Here is a 16,527-nt window from a genome sequence, read left to right as displayed (position 1 = left end):
TTTGATAAAGGTCAGGTTGGCTGATCCCGCGTGACTCTGTATTCATCCCTATGTATAACAAAAAGTATATAAGCAAACCTGAAAATAAAGAAAACGGATCAGTTTCTGGAAAGACTGATTCCCCCGTGTCGTTCTTTCCCCTTCTGGCTGAATTCCCATCCGGAGTGTGGATACTCTCCAAGCCTGCTAATTTTGCCTGGGCTTCTAAGATCTGACCGGGGAGGCCTCAGTGCCTCCTGTCCTCCGGGAGAACGGAAAGACGCCTGTGGCCTACAGAGGCGGCGCACATTCCTCGTCTTGGAGTTTTATTGGTAGTCCACGTAAACCAAGTTATTCAGCCTCTTTTTCTCCTCTAATATTTCCTACTACACTATCCTTTTCTAATCTCTCTTTATATCTATAATTAAATAAGTTCTTTCCTAGGACGCCTACTCCGTCTCCCCTTCAAATTACCCTGGATCCACCGGGGCTGGACCCTGGCAAAAAATGTACATTAACTTTCTGGTTCTGAAATTTCAAAATGAAAATTACACAGTGTGGAGTCAAGGGAGAATAGAACTTACTTGAAAAGTAAGCAGTAATTCAAGCATCTCCACAGGATGGCTGGTTTTGTTTTGGTGGGGGCAGGGGAGGATGAGCAGGGAGAAGGTGTGTCCCTCTCAGTGTATATAATAAAGTTAAGGTTCATACTGAAGCAAAATTCAAAAACGTCTCCTGCAGGGTCTCAATCTTTTTCACACCATGACATTTATGGCTAAAAATGCAAATGTCACGCCCTCTCATGGTTTGTATTACAATAGTGAATTTGTTTCCTAAATATAATATCACATTATAACGATAAACATATTTTATCCAGCTCTACATGGCCTACCCTTCACCCATGAAGAAACACCATAATCTCCTCATGGGAGGAGGTACTCTACCAGGAAACTTTACCTCTGGGCTAGGAAAAGACAGAGCTAACTGACAGGTATGAGTCCAGAGTCTGAAGTGTTCCCGAATGGCGACTTGACTGACTCCATCATTTCCTACTAGAACCACAGCATCTCCTCTGATCTAACTTTATCTAATCCTTTTATTTCCTCTGCTGAACTTGAATCACTTGGACTTCCCTGGTGGCTCAGACGGTAAAGCGTCTGTCTACAACGCGGGAGACCTGGGTTCGATCCCTGGGTTGGGAAGAATTCCCTGGAGAAGGAAATGGCAACCCACTCCAGTACTCTTGCCTACAAAATCCCACAGACAGAGGAGCCTGGTGTCCATGGGGTCACAAAGAGTTGGACATGACTGAGCAACTTCACTTTCACTTTCAAACTTGAATCTCAAGGGTGAACTGAATGAATCAATCCTGCTGGATTAAAAATCAGAAAAACCTATAAAGTGAAATGCTCTAAAATTAAAGTCTCCACAATTACAGCATCTAATCTGACCCTGTTTCCATCCAGAAGCTATAAGCCACTAGATAAAACAAAAGCATGTGTTTTCTTCCTGGGTAAGTCGACCATAAACGCCCCTCCAGGGTCAGAGCTCTGGGCACTTACCCCCCCAGCCCTGCTCAGAACCTGACTGAGTGTGGTTCTGTTTCGCAATCGGCCACCTCTGTGTAGAGACCCTCTGACTCTGATAACTAACCACACCACCTGTAGAAAGAATTTTACAATGCAGCCGGGTCCCTCACCAGCAGGTGTCGTGCCTCCCTCTCCCCACGCAGGGCTCCAGGCCAGGGCCGAGAGCGCACGGAGGTTGTTCAATGTGACGTGGGATCACAGGCCCATCTCCCTGGATGCAAATTTTAAGCATGAGAAACTACAGGGGAAGGCACTACATATACAGGGAACACGTGCTTTCCTAAAGCAAGGGTGAGTGAGCCCAAATGATGCGGCTGTCTCTGTCGCAAGCCCTTGGCTGAGCAACTGAAAAGGAAAACCACTTCACCAGACAGTGTGACTAAGAGAATACGTAAGAGGGTGTTACGGGTGACAGGCCCAACGAGTATAAATACAGAGTGTTCATTCTGCGGTTTAAAAAAGCATTTTTATTTCAAAATGAAAAATGTCAGCTTATTAGCATAATACCGTAAGTCTAAAAGTTTATGTACTTAAGTGCTAATCAGTAACACACATATGGAATAATTTTCTTTCTTAACTAAAAAAAAAAAGAATTTTAAAAAATCTGAATTCTCTTGAAAGAAAGAAAACGGGAAAAGAGAAATAGACAACTCACTTAAACCTTCACATCTTTCTGTATCCCAAGTTTCCCTTAAAGATGCTTTTCAAACGAAAACAAAAGAAAGCAGGAGCCATGAGGGAAAAAACCTGATAATGTGGACTTCATCAAAATGGTAAACTACCGATTACTTAAAAGTGAAAGTGAAAGTCGCTCAGTTGTGTCCGACTCTTTGCGACCCCACTGACTGAGAATCCATGGGATTCTCCAGGCCAGAATACCAGAGAGGGTAGCCTTTCCCTTCTCCAGGGGATCTTCCCGACCCAGGAATCGAACCAGGGTCTCCTGCATGGCAGGCAGACTCTCTAAAGGCACAAGCAAAGAACAGTTAAGCCCCAGATTGGGAAAAAAAAGTCTGCAATACGTGGCAAAAGACAAATCCAAATCCCTAGAGAACGCCTACAGTCACTATTTTTTTAAAAACTGTTTTTAAATGAGCAAAAGAATTGAACAGACACTTCACAACAGCAGGTATATAAAAGGCACGTATGTTAACAAGTGCTCACCGTCATTAGTCATCTGGGAAAGGCTCCCTAAACCCATCACAGGATGCCACCAGCCAGCAGCTGCTACGATGAAGCAGACAATACCAAAAGCTGGAGGAGAGTGGAAAGCGCACAACTGCTTTGGAAAGCTGGGAGTGCCTTTGAGGTCAATCCTACGCCTATCCTATAAGCGATTCCACTCCTCGATATTTACGCAAAAGAAAAGAAAATGTGGGACTTCCCTGGCAGTCCAATGGTTAAGAGCTTCCACCGCAGGGGACATGGGTTTCAGGGAACTAAGACCCCACGTGACCGGGCCAAAAAAAAGAAAATGTACGTCCACAGTCCTTACAAGAATGAGTGCTCCCTGCCCAGATGCAGATCAGGAGGAAAATGGCGAGACCGCGGCAGATCTGTAGCCGGGGACACTACTCAGGAACAGAAAGGGACAGACCACTGATACACGCCTTTCCAAGTGCTGAATTTTACATGGTTATGCTGGGAAAGAAGCTGGATGCAAAATGTACATACTGTTTAATCTCATTTATATGTTATTTAGAAAAGACAGAACTAATCTGGAGTTCTAGCAGAAAATCAGTGTTGCTGGCAGGGGAGCGCAGGCCACCTCCAGGAGCTAAGAGAGCAAAGCCCTCAGCAAGAGACAGCCAGTCGGCGAGAAAACCAGGACGTCAGTCCTACAAACACAACAACTGAACTGTGCCACAACCAAAAGGGTTTACAAGAGCATCCTGAGCTCCGGAGGAGAACCAAGCCCAGCACGGATGGCAGCCCCGTGAGCTTGGGCAGAGGCTGCAGCCAAGCCACGCCTGGACCCCTCAACCCACAGAGACTCTGAGACAACAACGGTTATCGTGTTAAGCTACTCAATTTGCAGTAACTTATTATATGGTAAATAGAAAACTAATATAAATTTCACACACAAAAAAGCTTTAGAACTTAATGATGTTTTAGTTAAAAAGGATAGAAACTATAGAAGAATCTTAAAGACATTATGCCAAGTGAAACAACCCAGTCACAAAAAGACAAAAACTGCACGACTCCAGCTGTGTGAAGTATCTAAGGCAGATAAAGCTATAGAAACAGGAGCAGAATGGTGGTTGCCATGGGCTAAGGGGACGGAGGAAATAGGGAGTTATTTAATGGATACAGAGTTTTAGTTTTAAAAGATGAAAAGTTCGAGGCTTACTGGACGATGATGCAAATATATTTAAGACTACTGAACTTATTTAAAAATGACTAAGATGGTAAATCGGGTTTTTTTTAATCACAATCTAAAAAAATATAGAAATCAACATAGTCTTCCCATTTGGTCAATAACACAAGTCGTTTTTAAACAGAATAAGTGAATTTAAGAGAAAACACACCACCATAATCACCATAAGAATGAAGACTCAATCAGCTCTCACTGACCACACGGCCTGCGTGAGCCTCTGTGAAGAACAAATACACCAGCGTGGTGGCCCGAAGCACTACACCTTAGACAGCAACTCCCCGGAGTGACCGTGACCCCTCTGCACCTCTGGGCTTCTGAAAAGGAAGAAACGGGCAGGTGCTTCCCAGGGAAGGCAACTGGAGGGCTGACCTTAGTACTGCTGTGACCCACAGTTCAAAACTTGAAACACGCAAGAAAAAGAAAGTGAGAAGCCTGACTTCCCAGCTGTAGACATCTGGTTGATGGAACCTTATCAAGTGTCTCCAATCCTCACTTTCCCCAGCAACAGGATGGAAGCGATTACCGCACCAAGTTCACCTGGCGCAGTGATACGCTCGCCACTCCAGCTCCGCCAGCAGCAGCACGGCAACTTCAGAGGCGGAGCACAGGCTTCCACAACCCACCATCGGAGGGACAACCCAAGGCTGGAGCTGAGGTGACTGGGATAGTTCAGAACCAAGGAAATAACTTCTACTTCATCTATGCACTTAGCTTAAATTGTTCTTTTGATAGTCACTTACATCTGCTTTATTAAGTTATCAACAACACAACACACCAAGCGTATTTAAAAGCTCTCATCTGCCTGCAAAAATCAGTTAAAAATAAAATCAGAGGCGTTCCCAGGTGACCCAGTGGTTAAGAATCAGCCTGCCAATGCAGGGGACACAGGTTCGATCCGTGTTCCGAGAAGATCCCACATACCTAGGGGCAACTAAGCCCGTGCACCCAGAGCCGAAGCTCTGCAACAAGAGGAGCCACCGAATCCAAAGCCCGGGCCCGGCGACGAGGAGCAGCCCCGACTCGTGACAACCAGAAAAAGCCCGAGCACAGCAACGAGCCCGGAGCACTCAGAAACAGAAACTCGTTTTAAAAATATTCTTAAATCTAAATACAAGACAAAATCATAGTTCATTTTTCATCTAAGAGTACATTAGCCAGTAAGCTACAGGACAGAATGGCACAAGAACACCTTGGGAGAAAAAACGCTCATCATCTCTCAAACGGCCTTCCTGCCTCGGCAAGCAGGACAGTCTCAGGAAAACTTGAAGAGTCTTAATAGCCCTCCAGAACCAAATCCAGTACTCTTCCGTCCAAATCTTCCTCTGCCTCTTAGCCAACGGGATACTGCCCTCCTCCTCCTCCGTGTCCCCGGGCTTCCCTACCCTCGGGTACTCCGAGATCACTACCAAATGTCAGATGCTCCCGAATCTTTATCTCCAGCCTAATTCCAGGCCGGATCTCGGACTGACCACCAACCCGCTTGGCCACCGTAAGCACTGTGGGCTTAACCGGCCCAAACCCACGCTCAGCATCCCCTCCTCCCATTCTTCCCATCGTGGTGGGCGCCACCTGCCAGTGAGTCGCCCACGAGAAAGACAAGGAGATGGTCGATGCAGTCTTTCACGTTATGTGCCAAGGGCCGACACAGCACACCAGTGCCCTCGTGAAGACCGCGAACGTAAGTGGAGGAGACAGACAATAAACGAAACAAGAAAATAACTGAGTAGGGGATTTCCTGGTGGTCCAGTGGTCAGGACTCCATGCTCTCCCTGCCAAGGGCCCAGTTCAACCCCTGGTCGGGGAACTAAGATCCCAGAAGCCAAGCGGTATGGCAAAAGAAAATAAAGAAAAAATAGTAAGTAAAATGGAGTCGTGCTGCGAATAGTGAGCCGTGCCAAGGAGTGCGCGGGCAAGAGAGGGCACAACGACACCCAGAGAAGCCGACCCGGACGCACCTGGACGCACCCGAGTGAGTGCAAGACAGGAAGGTGAGAGGAAAAGTCGAGCTGTGGCACTTCCAGAACACTGCGAGAGCCTCGGCAGAGGAGTGGCGGGCTGAAGCCCTCCCGAGTCCACCCGCCCCGGCAGTACCCCTCTAACTCTGCTCCCGGCTCCTGTCGCCGAGGCTGCGCTCCGGACACGCTGCCCCTCCACCTCGCCCCTTCCCAACCTGCAGCATCGCCACTCCCAGGCCTGCCTCACAGCCAGGCTCACTCACGCAGAGCACTCAGCACACGCGTACTGTCATCCGTGGTCCAGACTTCAAGCTGCCCCCGAGGACAGTGACGCCTCAGCAGAGCACGCACCACTCAGCTGGTTCTCAGTGGACCTGGAATACCGTGCCTTCACATCTTAACAGGCTAATCCTGTTTATCCCAGGCCACAAAGCTGACATCTAAACTTCCCAGCACTTCTGTACTGATCGTATATTTGTTAATAAAGTTCTGCTTTCTTATCATACTTCACTTACCTTCCAGGTCATACAAATCCTACAATGTATTTAACTTCTCATTTTTCAATTTCTAGTTTTCTTTTTATAGAATTCTAGTCTGAGATAGTTTATAGCCCTACATGGAAAGCTATGCACTGACTTTTCAACATTATGAAACACGCTTAAGAAGGTATAATTTTTTTAAAAAATGTAAACTTTAAGTCACTGCAGTTGAGCTTTTACTCACTATGAAATGCTTAAGGCATCATGTGGCTCTCCTCTGCCTTCTCCTCCCTCCTCCTCGCTGGCGATGCCCACGCATGTCTTTCTTCACTATGCACGGTCGACAGTGCGCTTAGAAAACACTGCCAAGCCAGGTGACCGAGCCAGGACACAGTGAAGTGACCACCCCACTGTCGGGTCAGGACAGCACAGGGCGGCCAGACGCGTCTGCAACATGAGGTTGCATCCTTGGATGACTCGGAGAAACTGGCTCTTAAGAGAGGGTCCTTCCCCCACATACAATCCCACACGATCTGGAATTTTTAGCATTTAGCAGAACAATGGGTCACATTTCCCACCTTGACAAGTCTTGCTGCCGGTCTGTGAAAGAGGGTCATCCTAAGTAAAACTATGAGATTTAAGGACGCTGTTCCAATTTCCAATGGAACTAGTCACTTAACTAGTACAATGTATATACTGAGCTAATTATTCTGATCAATGCCTCAGTCATGTTCTACAAAGAAAGTCTAGAAATTTAACTCATGCAAAGAATCAAAGAACCAACTACCCCTTCATATATCAATTTAAATGGTGTATCACAAATGTTCTGCTCTCACACTTTTAGAAAAACATTTTTTTCCAAGAACTCCTTATCAAACGGTTAATATGCAAACTCTGAATATGCTGCTTAAGGAAAAAGTAAAAAAAAAAAAAAAAAGGCAACAATACATAATCTTTAATACAAAACTGCCTGCCTCTACAAATCTTTTCATTTTTAGAGAAAGAGGTACAGCAAATGTGACCCGAGTACGTATTGCAGGGCAGGGGTGCTGCAGGTTAAGCAGGGGCAACTCCAGCCTAGGCTGATGCTGTGGACGAGGCACTGAGGGTCCGTCACTGGAAGAAAAGGGTCGCGGGCGGGCGGGGTCCAGCCGGCCTCTCCGGAGGGACCCCGCACGCTTCCGAGCCGCCGGCCGCCCGCCCGAGAGCGTGACAGGCGCGCGTCAGCCCAGGGCGGTGCCGCGGGAGAGGGCGGAGGCCGGAAGGAAGGGGACGGGCTCGGACAAAGCCAGCCGTGCCGCCGCCCCCTCCGTGCGCGCCCCGGCCCCCGCCCGGGGCGGCTCCCGGGACCCCAGCTGTCCCCCGCGGCGGGGCCGGGCTGGGGATGCAGGGCCGGGCCCGAGATGCTGGCCGGGCGGGGCCGGGGCGAGGTGGGCGGGCGGAGGGCGCCGGGACCCGCAGGGGCCGCGGCGGGAGGGGGCCGGGGCCTGCAGGGGCAGCAGCCGGCGGCCGGGGGGAGAGCGGCCGCGCCTGCCCGAGGACCGCGGCCGGCGGAGGGCACACGGGCGCGGCCGGGGGGCCCGGGCCGGCCGCCGACTCACCGTGCTGCTCCCACGGGGCCGCGCGCTCGCGCTGTCAGCACCGGGAGGGCGCGGGCGCGGAGCCGGCGCCGCCGGGGGCCGCCGCCTCAGCCGCCTCAGGCGCGGCGCCGCGGTCACGAGCGAGGGGCGCTGGCGCGGCCGCCCCGCAGCATCCTCAGCCGCCCCCGCGCGCTGTCTCCCGCGGCTGCTCCTCGCAGCTGCAGCTCCGCGCCCGGCCGGCTCCGGGTCTGCCGCTCGCGCCGCCGAAAATGGCGTCTCCGCGTCCCTCCCCCGGCTCGGCGCTCCCGCCCCATCATGCCGCGCGCCGCCGTGACGTCACCTGCCCCGCCGCCGGGGGGCGGGGCGGCCCGGGAGCCCGGGGCGGGGCGGGCGGAGCGCGCCTCGGGGCTGGAGATGCGGTCCCCGGGCGGCAGCCGCGGGCAGCCCGGGGGGCGGGGAGGGCCGTCCTGGGGCGGCCCCGCGGGGGCGCGGGGCAGAGGGGCGCCCGAGGAAGGCGCTGGCCGAGTACGGCCGGTCAGCACCACGCCTGGGCCTTTCCCTCCTGGGCGCGGCCGGCTCGCGCTCTCACGCAGCAGGAATAATGTTTATTCTTATGCTTTGTGTGCTCATTTAAATCTTTCCAGAACCCTCGAGGCGGGGTGGGCTGGGGGAGCTTTCGCCAGCCACAGCAAAGGAGAGGGTCCCGAGGCGCTGGGATAAGCCAGGAGGCCGCCGGCCAGGAAAGTCCAGTCTTCGGTGGAGACCTGGCTCCCAAGCCCCCATGCCCTGCCCATGGTCTCATTCCCTCGCCCCTGGGCCATCGGGTCTTAGAGGGCCCGAGCTCAAAGGCACTGTCCAGGCTCTCCCCGCGGCCTCCAAGTCCTCGCAGGAACCGCACCCCAGGCTCATGAGCGGGGTGGGCTGCTTACTTAACCCCTGCTTCCTGCCAAAAGCAGAGATGCCACCGCTGCTGTCGGACCCCACCCGGCAGCCATCGCCAGGGCACACCCCTGGCCGCGCGGTGCCACGACCTCCAGCCCAGCCCGAAGGGCAGTACTTCCAGGTCAGACCACGCTGCTGGGCCCCATCCTGCTGCATCGCGGCTCTGCGGGCCTGACTCAGCAGCCAGCCCTGAGGACGTGCTGATTCAGTGGGCAAGGCTCAGCTTTCCTTGCCTGCCACCAGCTTGAGAGAACCCCATCCTCCCCACCCCACCCCCGTGCCTGCACAGGTCCCAAGTGGCATGATTAAGCAGGAGTGCTTTCAGTGCCAGCCCCACACCCCCCCCAGCCCCCCTACACACTTGCTTTTGAACTGCTGAGCTTTTCAGATGTTACCACCCCAGCACCAGCAGCCATTTTAACCCTGCAATTACTGAGTCATCCAGGAGGAAGTAAATGCTGCTAGATTTTCACAGGGAGGTCCAGCTGCTTTGCTTTCATTTATAAATGCGAAGTTGAGCTAAAAGAGGGGACGCTCCCAAGGTGACACAGCAATCACTGGGCAGAGAGAGACCAGCAGTTAATCAATCAACCCCTCCACACTCCCTTACTGGATCAGCCACACTGCAGCTTGGATGTGATCCGCTCCTCAACAACCGCCTTAGACTGGGCATGTTGGGCAGCTGTGACCACAGTGTTACAGAGAAGGAGGAGCAGGCTGAGCAAGGCTTCCCCTCTGTCTGTGACTCTAGGCTCAGTGACTGTTTCTTCCACTCACCCATCACGGAAGCAAGTGAGGGACCTGGGATGCTCACGCCCTTTTCCGATGGGTGGCCAAGAGTGGACGTCTTTGCGATTGCTCAAGCACGTCCCTCGCATCCCCACTGCTGCCAAGCTGTTCAGGCCCTATTATCTAGCTCTTCTATTCTCTCAGCAAATACCTGTTGAACTGCCAGTGGTCAACATAAGAGCCAACAAGCACTGGTAAACAGGACACAGAAGATACCTGCTCTCGCTTGTGCAGTGCTCAATGATGCCCTGGTGGCTCAGCGGTGAAGAATCAGCCTGCCAAGCAGGAGACACGGGTTCAGTCCCTGGGTCGGGAAGATCCCCTGGAGAAGGAAATGGCAACCCACTCCAGTATTCTTGCCTGGGAAATCTCACAACCAAGGGGAGCCTGGCGGGCTACAGCCCATGCGGTTGCAAGAGTCAGACGTGACTGAGTGACTCAGGACTCAGGCACACACGATTACCACTGGCAGAGGCAGTGAGCTCAGGCAGGCAAGTGGGCTGAGATCTAAGCAATAGGAAGGGGCCAACTGCAAAACTGCTGGGGACACAGGGGCCACTCCAGGCCAGAGTCCTCAGGCGGGGATGAATCTGAAGCGATGAGGAAAAAAGAGCAATCACCCACCATACCCGGGGACCCTCCCGGAAGCACGTCGAGGCACCCTTCTCTGGGCAGCGGGGTGGAGCACCCATCCTCACCAGGGTCTCCCACTGAGACCAGCAAGCGTCTGTCCCTCTGCCTGTCCATCTGTCTGTCCCTCTGTCTGTCCCTCTGTCCGTCTGTCTGTCCGTCTGTCCCTCTGTCTGTCCATCCGTCTGTCCATCTGTCTGTCCCTCTGTCTGTCCTCGCTGAGGATCCTGGCCATCCCATCTCCTTTAGTCCTCTAACTCTTACAGTGACCCCCAAGAGAAGTGCCGCTGTCTCCATTCTACAGATGTTGCAGCTGAGGCCCTGCATGTTCTGAGGTCTGCCTGCTGCCTCCCTGCTGCTGGGGAAGAGGCATTAATTCATCTTTAGGAGCAACCGGCAGCCCTGGGTCTCCGTGTCCACGCACCCGCAGAGCCAGGAGTTGATGCCTTTGTGGTGGGGAAGCCTCTGCAGGGGCAGCAAAGCCTTCACCCGTCCTTCCCATAAACCTGGAGACAGGCAACAAGTCTGCACATCCCCTGTAGCCAACAGCCTGCCGGACCAGCCTGGGTCCTGGAGGGGTGGAGCTGTGCCTGGGGGGCCAGCAGGCACCCCACCCCATAGGCAGGACTAGGGGTTCCTCCCTCCTCACTCCTGGGTGAGTGATCTGTTCCAGGAAGGCAGCCTTGGCCGCTGCCTCCTCCTCTCCACCCGTCTCTGCCTCATCCTCCTGCCCTGCCCTCTGCCCTCCTCTGCTTCTGTCTCTTTCCACCTTCCACGCCCCTGTTCTAACACCTGAGACATCAACAGGCAGCCTGTAGGTCGAGACAGAGGAGTTGGACCATGTGGCTGCGCCTGCTGTACAGCCCACAGGGCCCAGATGGAGCAGTGACTGAGGTCACTGAAGACTGGGGAAAAAAAACCACGATAAATGCTAACCTCCTGCTATTTGGAGTCACTGAGGCATCACAGGCTAGGAGGGTTTGGTTCAGTTTAGTCGCTCAGTCACGTCCGACTCTTTGCAGCCCCATGGACTGCAGCACACCAGACCTCCCTGTCCATTACCAACTCCCGGAGCTTACTCAAACTCATGTCCATTGAATCAGTGATGCCATCCAACCATCTCATCCTCTGTCACCCTGCTCTCCTACCTTCAGTCTTTCCCAGCATCGGGGTCTTTCCCAATGAGTCAGTTCTTCACATCAGGTGGCCAAAGTATTGGAGCTTCAGCTTCAGCATCAGTCCTTCCGATGAATATTCAGGACTGATTTCCTTTAGGATGGACTGGTTGGATCTCCTTGCAGTCCAAGGGACTCTCAAGAGTCTTCTCCAACACCACAGTTCAAAAGCATCAGTTCTTCAGCACTCAGCTTTCTGTACGGTCCAACTCCCACATCCATACACGACTACTGGAGCCAGGATTTATTGAGAACCACTGATGTCCGGTGCAAGGTTGGGCAATGGGAGAACGCCCCTGCACAGGGGAGCCCAGGGCCTGCAGCAGCTGAGACAGGAAGCTAGGCGAGGGTGGACCAGGTGAGCCAGGGATCAGGGGACCCCTGCAAGAGGGGCATTCACATGGCAGCTGGGATCGCCCCGGTGGAGGAACTGCAGGAAGAGAAGCGTGGTACCCAACACACCACACAGCCTTCTGTCTCCAGTGGACAGTGGGACCTGCCTTTACCATGGTTTTGAAGCATCCATCTTTTTATTGGAAATGTCTGTGGTTGTCTGTGTCCAGAGGCAGCCCTTTGGGGGAGACCAGGATCAGGGGTTTCCCTTTGATCCTGCGGGGTCTTCAGAGGTGGGAGGAGGAGGCAGCGGCCCCAGTCCTGTGAGGGCCTGAGAAGGAGGAAGGGAGGGAGGGAGGAAGGGGTTAGGAAGCCAGCCTGCCTGGGAGGGGCCGGGAAGCGGTACTTGGGTGGCGACCCGGCCCAGGTCGTAAGGGCGTTGCTCCCCCGGAGGGACAGGGAGCGGGGAGGGTATATACAGGCCGTGCAGCCAGGACCCCTCAATTCCCCGCCGGCCCCACCGCCGGAGCAGCCTGGGCATTCTCTGGCCTTCTCCCAGCCGGCGCACCCGTGCAGCGGGGCAGCCTGGCATCCAGACCCATCGGGTTGATCCCTGAGCAGCCAGCCTCGTTCTCCGCGGAAGGCCACACCCTCTCGGGCTTCGGTTCTGAAAATGGTATTTATCAGATTTTCAGGGGCTTTTCCTTTAAAGAACCGGCGCTGCCGGCCTTCATTGAGCTTTGGGAACGGCTCGCTCAGACAAATGGGAAAACAGCGGGCTCGCCGGGTGGGAAGGGACCCGGGGTGGGGCAGGGGGTAAGGAGGCAAGGGGAGCTGCAGGGAGAAGCTCCGCCCTCTCGTTTTGTTTTTTCGTTTTGTTTTGTTTTTTTTTCTGGTGTGAAGCCTGGGTTCTGCTGGAGAAGCCCGAGCCCGCGGGAGTGCCCTGGGCTCCCAGCATTCCTGAGTGCTGAGTGCAGTTCATGATTCCTTTCTTTCTTTTTTAGGACAAACCTATACGACGCAGGATGCGCAGATCGTTTTCTAAATCTTATCTTGTTTATGTATTCGGGCCTGCCCAGTCTTAGTTGCGGCACAAGGGGTCTTCCCTAACGCAAGCGCAAGCGGGACCTAGTTCCCGGACCAGGGTTCAAACCCTCACGCCCTGCACTGGGAGCGGGGAGTCTTAGCCACTGGACCTCCAGGGAAGTGCCCGCACGCGTCTTAAGGAGACCATGTGGTGCGTTCTAGTACATGCTCACAGCTGCACCACTGAAAGCCCCATAAGAAAATGGAAGCCTCCCATCACAGCACAGAATGCCCTCCCGGGCCTTCCCAGCAATCGCCCCACCATTGCGCTCTGCTGTCTCCTTCGGTTTCACTGTGATGAGCTTTGGGTGCTCAAGCGTTCTGCCTGAAAGGGAGCCACAGGGTGTCCGCCCGTGTGCCCGGCACCTTTCCTGCAGTGAGTCGTGTGCACCCCTGTGGGTGCCTTCCTCCTGTTGACGGGACTTGGGCCACTTCCACGTCGTTTACTGTGAATGACTCTGATCTAACCTTTCTCCTGCAAGTCTTTGGGGAACATGTTGTTGTTGTCCAGGCGTTTCCAACTCTTCGAGACCCCATGGACTGCAGCACACCAAGTTCCTCTGTCCTCCACTATCTCCCAGAGCTTGTTCAAACTCATGTCCATTGAGTCGGTGATGCCATCCAAACATCTTGTCCTCTGTCGTCCCCTTCTCCTCCTGCCTTCAGTCTTTCCCAGCATCACGGTTTTTTCCAATGAGTCAGCTCTTTGTATCACATGACCAAAGTACTGGAGCTTCAGCTTCAGCATCAGTCCTTCCAATGAATATTCAGGGTTGATTTCCTTTAGGATAGACTGGTTTGATCTTGCAGTCCAAGAGACTCTAAAGAGTCTTCTCCAGCACCACAGTTGGAAAGCAATGGAGGATATACATTTTCCTTTCTCAGGTGAATACCTAGGACTGGAACTGCTGGGTTATAGAGCAAGGGGCATGTTTAGTTTTATAAGAAACTTCCAGACCTTCTTCCTTTGTGACTAGCCATTTTACACCCCAGTGTATGAGCATTCCACATGTGGCAATCTGCTAGTCTAGCACCCTTGAAAAGATGGCTTGGAACAGAGGGCACTCATACCTCCCAGCAGGAATCCCCAGGGGCGCCCCACCTGGATTACGGTGGGGTGATGCTGGCCAAGCAGAGATGGCTGCTGGGAGGCCTCAGGCCTCCTGTGGGAAGGGCCATAGTTCCTCAGGGACAGCCAGCCCCCAGGTGCAAATTCCCTTCATGAGACATCCTGTAGGCCACAGATTCTGCTGTTAAAAACCAATGATTAAGGATTTCCCTGGTGGTTCAATGGCTCAGATTCCAGACTCCCAGTGCAGGGGGCTGGGGTTTGATGGTCAGGGAACAAGATCCTGCTACAACCAGGAGTCCACAGGCCACAACTGAAAGATCCCCAGGGCTGCAACTAAGACCCAATGCAGCCAAATATAAGTAAATATTTTTCAAATGATTATAAACACTGGAACATGTGCTCCAAAGCTGCAGGAACTGGAGGTGTGGTGTGGTGCAGAGTGAGGAAGGGGCACGAGCCATCATCTCAGGGGAAAAGATGGGTGGCAGCTGGGTGGTCTTAGGACCAGCCCCCCTGCAGGCCCCGCTTACAGTTTCCAAAGATGGCAGCCTCAGTCTCTACCCACCCCCACCCCCACCCCACCGCCACTACCACCATATTCTTCTTACCAACTGACTTTGACTTTCCTCCCTGTGAAGATAGTGTCTCTGCCCCCTCCCTCTGAATCAGGGCAGGCCTGCGCTACAGTGAAGATCTTGGTCTTTTTGTACAGTTCTTCTGTGTATTCTTGCCATCTCTTCTTAATATCTTCTGCTTCTGTTAGGTCCCGACCATTTCTGTCCTTTATTGTGCCCATCTTTGCATGAATTCTAGCATCTGCCTATAATGCGGGAGACCCAGGTTTGATCTCTGGGTTGGGAAGATCCTCTGGAGAAGGCAATGGCAACCCACTCTAGTACTCTTGCTTGGAAAATCCCATGGACAGAGGAGCGTCGTAGGCTACAGTCCATGGGGTCGCAAAGAGTCGGACACGACTGAGCGACTTCACTTTCACTTTGCATGAAATGTTCCCTTGGTATCTCTAATTTTCTTGAAGAAATCTCTAGTCTTTCCCATTCTGTTGTTTTCCTCGATGTCTTTGCGTTGGTCGCTGAGGAAGGCTTTCTTATCTCTCCTTGCTATTCTTTGGAACCCTGCATTCAAATGGGTATATCTTTCCTTTTCTGCTTTGCTTTTCACTTCCTTCTCTTCACAACTATTTGTAAGGCCTCCTCAGACAGCCATTTTGCTTTTTTGCATTTCTTTTTCTTGGGGATGGTCTTGATTCCTGTCTCCTGTACAATGTCATGAACCCCCATCCATAGTTCATCAGGCACTCTGTCTATCAGATCTAGTCCCTTAAAACCATTTCTCACGTCCACTGTGTAGTCATAAGGGATTTGATTTAGGTCATACCTGAATGGTCTAGTGGTTGTCTCCACTTTCTTCAATTTCAGCCTGAATTTGGCAATAAGCCTTTGACTGTGTGGATCACAATAAACTGCAGAAAATTCTGAAAGAGATGGGAATACCAGACCACCTGACCTGCCTCTTGAGAAACCTACATGCAGGTCAGGAAGCAACAGTTAGAACTGGACATGGAACAACAGACTGGTTCCAAATAGGAAAAGGAGTGCGTCAAGGCTGTATATTGTCACCCTGCTTATTTAACATATATGCAGAGTACAAGGCTGGGCTCGATGAAGTACAAGCTGGAATCAAGATTGCTGGGAGAAATATCAATAACCTCAGATATGCAGATGACACCATCCTTATGGCAGAAAGTGAAGAAGAACTAAAGAGCCTCTTGATGAAAGTGAAAGAGGAGAGTGAAAAAGTTGGCTTAAAGCTCAACATTCAGAAAGCTAAGATCATGGCATCTTGTCCCATCACTTCATGGGAAATAGATGGGGAAACAGTGGAAACAGTGTCAGACTTTATTTTTGGGGGCTCCAAAATCACTGCAGATGGTGATTGCAGCCATGAAATTAAAAGATGCTTTCTCCTTGGAAGGAAAGTTATGACCAACCTAGATAGCATATTAAAAAGCAGAGACATTACTTTGCCAACAAAGGTCTGTCTAGTCAAGGCTATGGTTTTTCCAGTGGTCATGTATGGATGTGAGAGTTGGACTATAAGGAATGCTGAGTGCCGAAGAATTGATGCTTTTGAACTGTGGTGTTGGAGAAGACTCTTGAGAGTCCCTTGGACTCCAAGGAGATCCAACCAGTCCATCCTAAAGGAGATCAGTCCTGGGTGTTCATTGGAAGGACTGATGTTGAAGCTGAATCTCCAATACTTTGGCCACCTGATGCTAAGAGCTGACTCATTTGAAAAGACCCTGATGCTGGGAAAGATTGAGAGCAGGAGGAGAAGGGGAGGACAGAGGATGAGATGGCTGGATGGCATCACCGACTCGATGGACGTAGGTTTGGATGAACTCCGGAAGTTGGTGATGGGCAGGGAGGCCTGGTGTGCTGCGTCTCATGGGGTTGCAAAGAGTCGGACACGACTGAGCGACTGAACTGAACTGAACTGCACTACAGTGGAAGTGACGCTGTG

At 52.3% G+C, this 16,527-nt stretch overlaps 1 protein-coding gene across 6 annotated transcripts in view; it reads right to left on the bottom strand.

Moving 5' to 3' along the window:
* The window catches only part of KLC1 (kinesin light chain 1), a 64,269-nt gene extending 56,239 nt beyond the window's left edge, over window positions 1-8,030 (bottom strand). For all 6 annotated transcript variants that reach the window (XM_068990827.1, XM_068990828.1, XM_068990829.1 and 3 more), the window contains exon 1: window positions 7,981-8,030. The gene's annotated coding sequence lies outside the window, so the exon portion shown is untranslated. The remainder of the gene's footprint in view (window positions 1-7,980) is intronic.
* Between the last annotated feature and the right edge of the window lie 8,497 nt (window positions 8,031-16,527).

Source organism: Capricornis sumatraensis, chromosome 19 (genome assembly GCF_032405125.1).
Source record: "Capricornis sumatraensis isolate serow.1 chromosome 19, serow.2, whole genome shotgun sequence".
NCBI lineage: Eukaryota > Metazoa > Chordata > Mammalia > Artiodactyla > Bovidae > Capricornis > Capricornis sumatraensis.
The sequence above is the reverse complement of the archived record's forward strand: the minus strand, read 5'-3'. Positions and strand labels throughout refer to the sequence as shown.